The sequence below is a fragment of the Oncorhynchus keta genome, unplaced genomic scaffold (genome assembly GCF_023373465.1).
Source record: "Oncorhynchus keta strain PuntledgeMale-10-30-2019 unplaced genomic scaffold, Oket_V2 Un_contig_7800_pilon_pilon, whole genome shotgun sequence".
NCBI classification, from domain to species: domain Eukaryota; kingdom Metazoa; phylum Chordata; class Actinopteri; order Salmoniformes; family Salmonidae; genus Oncorhynchus; species Oncorhynchus keta.
The window spans coordinates 16,096-25,374 of record NW_026289684.1 but is presented as its reverse complement, the minus strand read 5'-3'; the positions used below and the strand labels follow the sequence as shown (position 1 = coordinate 25,374).

The 9,279-nt window shown below is 48.0% G+C and overlaps 1 pseudogene; it reads right to left on the bottom strand.

Moving 5' to 3' along the window:
* Positions 1–254: 254 nt before the first annotated feature.
* Positions 255–8,399, bottom strand: LOC127926556 (kelch-like protein 38; annotated as a pseudogene).
* Between the last annotated feature and the right edge of the window lie 880 nt (positions 8,400–9,279).

Here is a 9,279-nt window from a genome sequence, read left to right as displayed (position 1 = left end):
CTACTGGGGAAAGTGTCACCCAGTGAGGGAATTTGCGGGACAGGAAATGACATCAGAGATGTTCTTTGCAACATCTGTGTCGGTCAGCGTCACATCCGAGCAGCAACATATGCATAGACAGTATTGCCCTACCATGCAAAAAGGCAATAACTGCTCATTTGGTCCAAAATGAGTTCATTTCAATTTTTGCGACATTAAATACATTATTAATCATGTGGACAAGTATCCTGCCTCGGTTGTATTGTGTTCAGGAGAAAATGGGGGGTCATGTTAGCCAGTAACTGCATGAAGATACTGTGACACCAAGGTAAATAAAAGCCATTTTTCTCAGTTCCACGCTATGAGCAGTTAATGTCTTTTTGCTTGGTCGGGCAGAGTATCATCTGCAGGGGGGGGGCACACACATCCACAACACACACTCAGGGAGGCTTGGATGTGTTGGAGACACACACCAGGGACAGAGAACCGTGGTCAAACAGCCTGTACGGCAACGTCCCCTTCGTCGTCCACGCGTCAGTCTTCGGGTCGTAGCACTCGAAGCTGTCGGAGTCCTCTATGACGTCGTGTCCGTTGATGAAGCGTCCTCCGGTCACGTACAGTTTGTCGTCGAGCACCGCGACGGCGTGATGCATCCTCCTCTGCTTCAGGTTCTCACACTTAGTAAAGCGGTTGGCTTTGGTGTCGTTACGCAATCATTCTTCTGGTGTAGCCTGTTAAAGTTAACAGTTAGACAGTTAGGGGACAGTTAGGGGGACAGTTAGGGGACAGTTAGGGGGGACAGTTAGGGGACAGTTAGGGGACAGTTAGGGGACAGTTAGGGGACAGTTAGGGGGGACAGTTAGGGGACAGTTAGGGGACAGTTAGGGGACAGTTAGGGGGGACAGTTAGGGGACAGTTAGGGGGGACAGTTAGGGGACAGTTAGGGGGACAGTTAGGGGACAGTTAGGGGACAGTTAGGGGACAGTTAGGGGACAGTTAGGGGACAGTTAGGGGACAGTTAGGGGGACAGTTAGGGGACAGTTAGGGGACAGTTAGGGGACAGTTAGGGGGGACAGTTAGGGGACAGTTAGGGGACAGTTAGGGGACAGTTAGGGGACAGTTAGGGGGACAGTTAGGGGACAGTTAGGGGGGACAGTTAGGGGGACAGTTAGGGGACAGTTAGGGGGACAGTTAGGGGACAGTTAGGGGGGGACAGTTAGGGGACAGTTAGGGGGGGGGACAGTTAGGGGACAGTTAGGGGACAGTTAGGGGGACAGTTAGGGGTTAGGGGGACAGTTAGGGGACAGTTAGGGGGGGACAGTTAGGGGACAGTTAGGGGACAGTTAGGGGACAGTTAGGGGACAGTTAGGGGGACAGTTAGGGGACAGTTAGGGGGGACAGTTAGGGGACAGTTAGGGGACAGTTAGGGGACAGTTAGGGGACAGTTAGGGGGACAGTTAGGGGGACAGTTAGGGGACAGGGGGGGACAGTTAGGGGGACAGTTAGGGGGACAGTTAGGGGACAGTTAGGGGACAGTTAGGGGGGGACAGTTAGGGGACAGTTAGGGGGACAGTTAGGGGACAGTTAGGGGACAGTTAGGGGACAGTTAGGGGACAGTTAGGGGGGACAGTTAGGGGACAGTTAGGGGACAGTTAGGGGGGACAGTTAGGGGACAGTTAGGGGGACAGTTAGGGGACAGTTAGGGGACAGTTAGGGGGGACAGTTAGGGGACAGTTAGGGGACAGTTAGGGGGACAGTTAGGGGACAGTTAGGGGGACAGTTAGGGGACAGTTAGGGGGGACAGTTAGGGGACAGTTAGGGGACAGTTAGGGGGGACAGTTAGGGGACAGTTAGGGGACAGTTAGGGGGACAGTTAGGGGACAGTTAGGGGAAGGAGCTACTGATAAAGTTGTCTTGACAAAAGACAGAAGAGATATCGAAGATCTCAAAGTCCTAAGTAGACCAAATAAAGTTGTATTTAATTGAAACATTAGATTGTCCTTTTTCCCCTGACTAAAGCCACAGACCCAGTCTTCACCTACCTCCGATAATGTAGATCTTGTCATCGAGGACAGCTGCTGGTGCAGAAACGTTCTTCACTGTCCTGGTCTCCAACATAGACCACATATTCCTGCCAATGTGATACACCTGGAGAAAGAGGATGGGTTTAGAAGAGTTTAGTGTTTCTGTGCAGATTTGTCCCCCAAAAAAGTTTCAAGGATTAACAGCAAACTCCAAGATTTCAAGTCTTCAGTAATTAAACACCAAGTCTTCAGTAGACTTCAAGTCTTCAGTAATTCAACACCTGAGACTTCAATCTTCTGTAATTCAACACCAGAGACTTCAAGTCTTCAGTAATTCAACACCTGAGACTTCAAGTCTTCAGTAATTCAACACCCGAGACTTCAAGTCTTCAGTAATTCAACACCCGAGACTTCAAGTCTTCAGTAATTCAACACCTGAGACTAATTTCTGTAACACCCAGAGACTTCAAGTCTTCAGTAATTCAACACCTGAGACTAAGTCTCAAATTCACACCGAGACTTCAAGTCTTCAGTAATTCAACACCCGAGACTTCAAGTCTTCAGTAATTCAACACCCGAGACTTCAATCTTCAGTAATTAAACACCCCAAGACTTCAAGTCTTCAGTAATTCAACACCCGAGACTTCAAATCTTCAGTAATTAAACACCCCAAGACTTCAAATCTTCAGTAATTAAACACCCCAAGACTTCAAATCTTCAGTAATTCAACACCCGAGCCTTCAAATCTTCAGTAATTAAATCTTCAGTATTTCAACTTCGACTTCAAGACTTCAAGTTCACCACACAACAGCAACCTCAACAGAAGGACATTCTGCCTACCTGTATCATCCTGACAGGGTTCTGCATCGCGTCTTCTCCCCCGAACATGTAGATTCTTTGATCGTTAGCGGCAACCGCCGGGTGTAGCACAGCCGTCGGCATGGGAACCATAGCCTCCCATTGGTTGAACATACTATTGTACCTTTGCACCGTGTCGCACACCTGCTTCTCCGGCCCCAGGCCCCCCAGGACGAAGATAAAGTGCAGGTAGGAGACAGACTGGTGGGCGAAGCGAGGCTGGATCATGGGCTCAGTCGTCCTCCACTGGTTGGTCTTCAGAGACAACGTATAGACAGTGGTGCTAACCACTCTGTGCTTGGTGTTCATGGTGAGGCCTCCCAGGACATACAGGATACTGTGGATACAGACGTAGGAGGCCTTATAGAGTCGCAAGGGCAGCTTGGCCAGCCACTGCCAGCGCTGAGTCCTCTCGTCGAACAGGAGTGCTTCGCGGGACGTCTGTTCGTTGTTCTTGCGGCCGCCAACTAGAACCAGGGTCTCCCGGCAGGTGAAACGCCGCGGGGTCACCCACAGGGCTTGAGGTCCGACCCACACTTAGTAGTGATGGAGAACATGAGGCGTCGGACGGACTCGATGACCTCGGTGCACAGGGTGGAGGACTGGACGAGGGGGTCGCTGGCGATGAACTGGAACAGGTAGGTGGGGTGGATGTAGCGCAGACGCACCTTCCTGAAAAGGTCGGAGATGGCGCCGCGCCGGGAGAACGGGTCGTGGTGGATCCACGCCAATAACGTCTCGAACACCTGTTTTAAAAAAATAAAAAAGCTGTTTTAATTTCAACCCTTAGATCTTAAACATCCATTGATAGTTTTAACTTTGTTGCTTTAAGTGGCCGTTGTTGTTGATTGGGTGTTTATTTTTAGGGATTTGCATAAAGTATTACCTTACCTGCTCCTCCTCAGCACAGAGCCAATCATCCTCCAGGTAACCCATCAGCTCAGGTAAGGAGAGCTCACACAGGTCCTCAGAGGTAGAGACGTCAGAGAAGCTCTGTACTGCCATCTCCCTGGCCTGGAATCAGTCAATGAATGAATGAATGCCATTGACGATACACATGGGCTGAGTCCGAAATAGTACCCTTTTCCCTAATTCCTTTTAGTACACTACTTTTAACCAGGGCCCCTAGGCTGCCAAGTGAACTAACTACACCAGGGTCCCTAGGCTGCCAAGTGAACTAACTACACCAGGGCCCCTAGGCTGCCAAGTGAACTAACTACACCAGGGCCCCCAGGCTGTCAAGTGAACTAACTACACCAGGGCCCCTAGGCTGCCAAGTGAACTAACTACACCAGGGCCCCTAGGCTGCCAAGTGAACTAACTACACCAGGGTCCCTAGGCTGCCAAGTGAACTAACTACACCAGGGTCCCTAGGCTGCCAAGTGAACTAACTACACCAGGGCCCCTAGGCTGCCAAGTGAACTAACTACACCAGGGCCCCTAGGCTGCCAAGTGAACTAACTACACCAGGGCCCCTAGGCTGCCAAGTGAACTAACTACACCAGGGCCCCTAGGCTGCCAAGTGAACTAACTACACCAGGGCTCCTAGGCTGCCAAGTGAACTAACTACACCAGGGCCCCTAGGCTGCCAAGTGAACTAACTACACCAGGGTCCCTAGGCTGCCAAGTGAACTAACTACACCAGGGCCCCTAGGCTGCCAAGTGACCTAACTACACCAGGGCTCCTAGGCTGCCAAGTAAACTAACTACAACAGGGCCCCTAGGCTGCCAAGTGAACTAACTACACCAGGGTCCCTAGGCTGCCAAGTGAACTAACTACACCAGGGCCCCTAGGCTGCCAAGTGAACTAACTACTGCCACCAGGGCCCCTAGGCTGCCAAGTGAACTAACTACACCAGGGTCCCTAAGTGCTGCCACCAGGGCCCCTAGGCTGCCAAGTGAACTAACTACACAGGGCCCCTAGGCTGCCAAGTGAACTAACTACACCAGGGCCCCTAGGCTGCCAAGTGAACTAACTTCACCAGGGCCAGTCCCTAGGCTGCCATTGAACTAAAAAATGTAAATGTATTTCTTATTAATCCAAGTACCAAAGTTTCAAGGCTGCAATGTGAACTAGTGCCAGGGTTTAAAGCCACAGGAAGCTAATTCATCTGGGTCCCTAGGCTGCCAGGTCAACTAACTACACCAGGCCCCTAGGCTGCCAAGTGAACTAACTGGAGCACCAGGGCTCCTAGGCTGCCAAGTGAACTAACTCACCAGGGCCCCTAGGCTGCCAAGTGAACTAACTACACCAGGACTCCTAGGCTGCCAATGTGACCTAACTGCACCAGGGCCCCCAGGCTGCCAAGTGAACCAACAATACATACTTAAAACTAAATAAATTCTAATGACCTTAATTCAGGCTGTTGCAATGTAATATCTCTAACAGACGCTTCATGCTGAGGCAGTTGTAATAATAACAATAAAATATATTACATGTAAAAAATGTAAATGTATTTCAATAAAACACACATTATTAATCCTATTAAAGTTTCAACAACATGTGAAAGTGCCAGAGTTTAAAGCCACAGGAAGCTAATTCATCTGTGGTCACCTGCAGGAATGATAAGCAATCGAATAATGGTGTAATGGAGCATGGAGGAAGCCTGCATAACAATACTATCTCCATGGTGATGGTGATGACCCCTAATGTAGACGTAATAACGATGTCACTCAATGCTGGAGGTGATCCCCTTCAACAATAACAATAATAATAGTAATAATAATAACAACAATAATAATAATAATAACAACAATAATAACAACAATAATAATAATAATAACAATAATAATAACAATAATAACAATAATAATAATAATAACAATAATAATAACAATAATAATAATAATAATAATAATAATAATAATAACAATAATAATAATAATAAAACAATAATAATAATAATAATAACAATAATAATAATAATAACAATAATAACAATAATAATAACAATAATAATAATAACAATAATAATAACACTAATAATAATACTAATAATAATAATAATAATAATAATAATAATAATAATAATAATAACAACAATAATAATAATAACAACAATAATAACAACAATAATAATAATAATAATAATAGGGAGAAAGATTATATTTGATTTGTACAGCGCCTTTCGTTGACAGGCAGAAACCACACAGCACTTTACATAAAAGCCTTCTCCTGTTTCTGTAGAGTGAGGCAGGACACTAGTCTAGTTTTACAAAAAAAAAAAAACATTTTGCTTATTTAAAAAAAAAAGTGAAACAAGCCTCTACCTTCAGATCCACCTTCTCCTGGTTGGTCTCTCTGAAGTGGTGACAGAACATGGCCGTGAAGTAAGGACTGCTGGAGGCCAGGATGTTACGGTGGCAGGGGATCTCTGTGTTATCTGAACAGAGGAGCACGTCGGTAAGAATCCTGTTCTGCCTCAGACGGTTCAGCTGCAGTAGGAGGTCGGACGACTGTTCCTTGTTCCTGTAGTGGAACACATCTACGTGTGGTTTTGATTGGTCCATTCTGGGGGGAAAAAACGGACATGGTTTGATTTGGGAGGAAATGGATTCAATTTGGGTTTTATTTGGGGATTTTTTTTCTCTGTAGTGGTGAGTGTGTATAGCTTGGTCAAATCAGTGACATGAATGATTAAAAATCCTCGGTCAACAATTATTTCGCTAATATTTGAATGTTTTCTCAAATCACACACATATTTCCTGTAGGATCCAAGGCTTAGGTGTTTCCCACCTCCGACTCCATCACGATCATAAATACCTCAAATTACATTTAGAATGTGTATCTTCAGTAGCACGCTGTTTTCTGCACGAAGAACTCCCAACGCAGATAGCGTGAGGCTCGTGATCAACATTAACATATTATAGTAGTCCTGTCATAACCCAGCTTGGGGTCGAGCACCACGTCCTCGACTCAACCAGCATTGGGACACAACACATTCACTAGAGCTGTTATTAGCTCACTGGGTTAGGATGGTCTGATTACCCTGGAGTCAGACACCATCTCCATTTAGTCTCATGGATCAATACACACCAACAATAACGCTATTGTTACGTCCGTCGTCGGAATGAGACCAAAGCTCAGGTGGAAAACAGGCTGCCTCAGTATGATTCCCAATCAAAAGACAATGATAGACAGCTGCCTCTGACAGACGCCCACCCAGACCCTCCCCTATAGGTTTAGGTTTTCCCCTTTGGGGGAGGGGGGGTACTGTCACGCCCTGACCACACCTTTGGGGGAGGGGGTACTGTCACACCCTGACCACACCTTTGGGGGAGGGGTACTGTCACGCCCTGACCACACCTTTGGGGGAGGGGTACTGTCACGCCCTGACCACACCTTTGGGGGAGGGGGTACTGTCACGCCCTGACCACACCTTTGGGGGAGGGGGTACTGTCACGCCCTGACCACACCTTTGGGGGAGGGGGTACTGTCACGCCCTGACCACACCTTTGGGGTAGGGGGGTACTGTCACGCCCTGACCACACCTTTGGGGGGGGGTACTGTCACACCCTGACCACACCTTTGGGGGAGGGGTACTGTCACGCCCCTAACCACACCTTTGGGGTAGGGGTACTGTCACACCCTGACCACACCTTTGGGGGAGGGGTACTGTCACGCCCTAACCACACCTTTGGGGTAGGGGTACTGTCACGCCCTGACCACACCTTTGGGGGAGGGGGTACTGTCACACCCTGACCACACCTTTGGGGAGGGGGTACTGTCACGCCCTGACCACACCTTTGGGGGAGGGGTACTGTCACGCCCTGACCACACCTTTGGGGGAGGGGGTACTGTCACGCCCTAACCTTAGAGATCCTTTCATGTGTCTGATGAGAGCACTTTGTTTGTGAGCGTCACGGTTTGTTTTTGTTTGGTGTCATTTTGCTTAAAATAAAGAAAATGTACGCTCGCCACGCTGCACCTTGGTCCTCATCCTTCAACAGCCCGTGACAATAATATTTCTATTCGTTTTATATGACTGTTTACACACGGGGCAAACGTGTCAAGTATCCATGGTGATAACCTCAACCTGACCTATAGCAGAATGTAGGTCAACAAGTGCTCCGCAAATCAACGAATTAACTGTTTTAAATGAGAAATCATTAGCTTGATATAATAGTTACAGTACAGTACATTATTCAAACACAGATTACTACGTTTGATATCAACTTGTTATCGTTTTCTCCTCACCTATAAGACATTGAAAACAGGTTGATGAATCAATCAGCAGCTCGTCAGATTACTACACTGGCTCATTCACCATTCACAGCCAACATAATGTTAAAATAACTCTGGTCGTTTTTTCATCTGATTTATGGGTAAATGTTGATCATTATCCATGTTTACAGTCAGCTACATTCAGCAGGTCAACCTCTACACCTTCAGTACGACACACCTTCCCTCCTTACCTTGTCTCAGTCTTCTAATGCGTCTGAGGTAGGTGTCCTTTCACTCAGCTCTGCTATCAGCAACATTCACCCAGACATCTCTCTCTCTCTCTCTCTCTCTCTCTCTCTCTCTCTCTCTCTCTCTCTCTCTCTCGCCCCCCCCCTCTCTCTCCTACTGGTGGTTCTCTATAAGTGAAGGAGGGGCTGTTTGTAGAGAAACTGTTCTGTGTTTGTTGTTATGGTCTCTTTCCATGAGGTCTCTGGCTCTGTGTACATTCCTGTTTAAATATAGACCCCACTCTTTAGCAACACCCCAGCAGCCTCGCATGTGACTGCCCTTCTCTCTCTCTCCCTCTCTTTCTCTCTCTCTCCCTCTCTTTCTCTCTCTCTCTCTCTTTCTCTCTCTCTCCCTCTCTTTCTCTCTCTCTCTCTCTTTCTCTCTCTCTCCCTCTCTTTCTCTCTCTCTCCCCCTCTCTCTCTCCCTCTCTTTCTCTCTCTCTCTCCCTCTCTTTCTCTCTCTTTCTCTCTCTCTCTCTCTCTCTCTCTCTCTCTCCCTCTCCCTCTCTTTCTTTCTCCCCCAGTTACCTCTCCTCCTCCTCCTGTCTGCCTTACACAACCCATGCTCCTGTATGTTTACATCCGTGATAAACAGAGATGATCTGGGACAGTCACAGGAGAGGAGTCTGTGGCCAGGTACTGGGACAGTTACAGGAGAGGAGTCTGTGGCCAGGTGCTGGGACAGGTACAGGAGAGGAGTCTGTGGCCAGGTGCTGGGACAGGTACAGGAGAGGAGTCTGTGGCCAGGTGCTGGGACAGGTACAGGAGAGGAGTCTGTGGCCAGGTACTGGGACAGTTACAGGAGAGGAGTCTGTTTGCGAGGTGCTGGGACAGGTATAGGAGAGGAGTCTGTGGCCAGGTGCTGGGACAGGTACAGGAGAGGAGTCTGTGGCCAGGTGCTGGGACAGGTACAGGAGAGGAGGCTGTTTGCCAGGTGCTGGGACAGTTAGAGGAGAGGAGGCTGTTT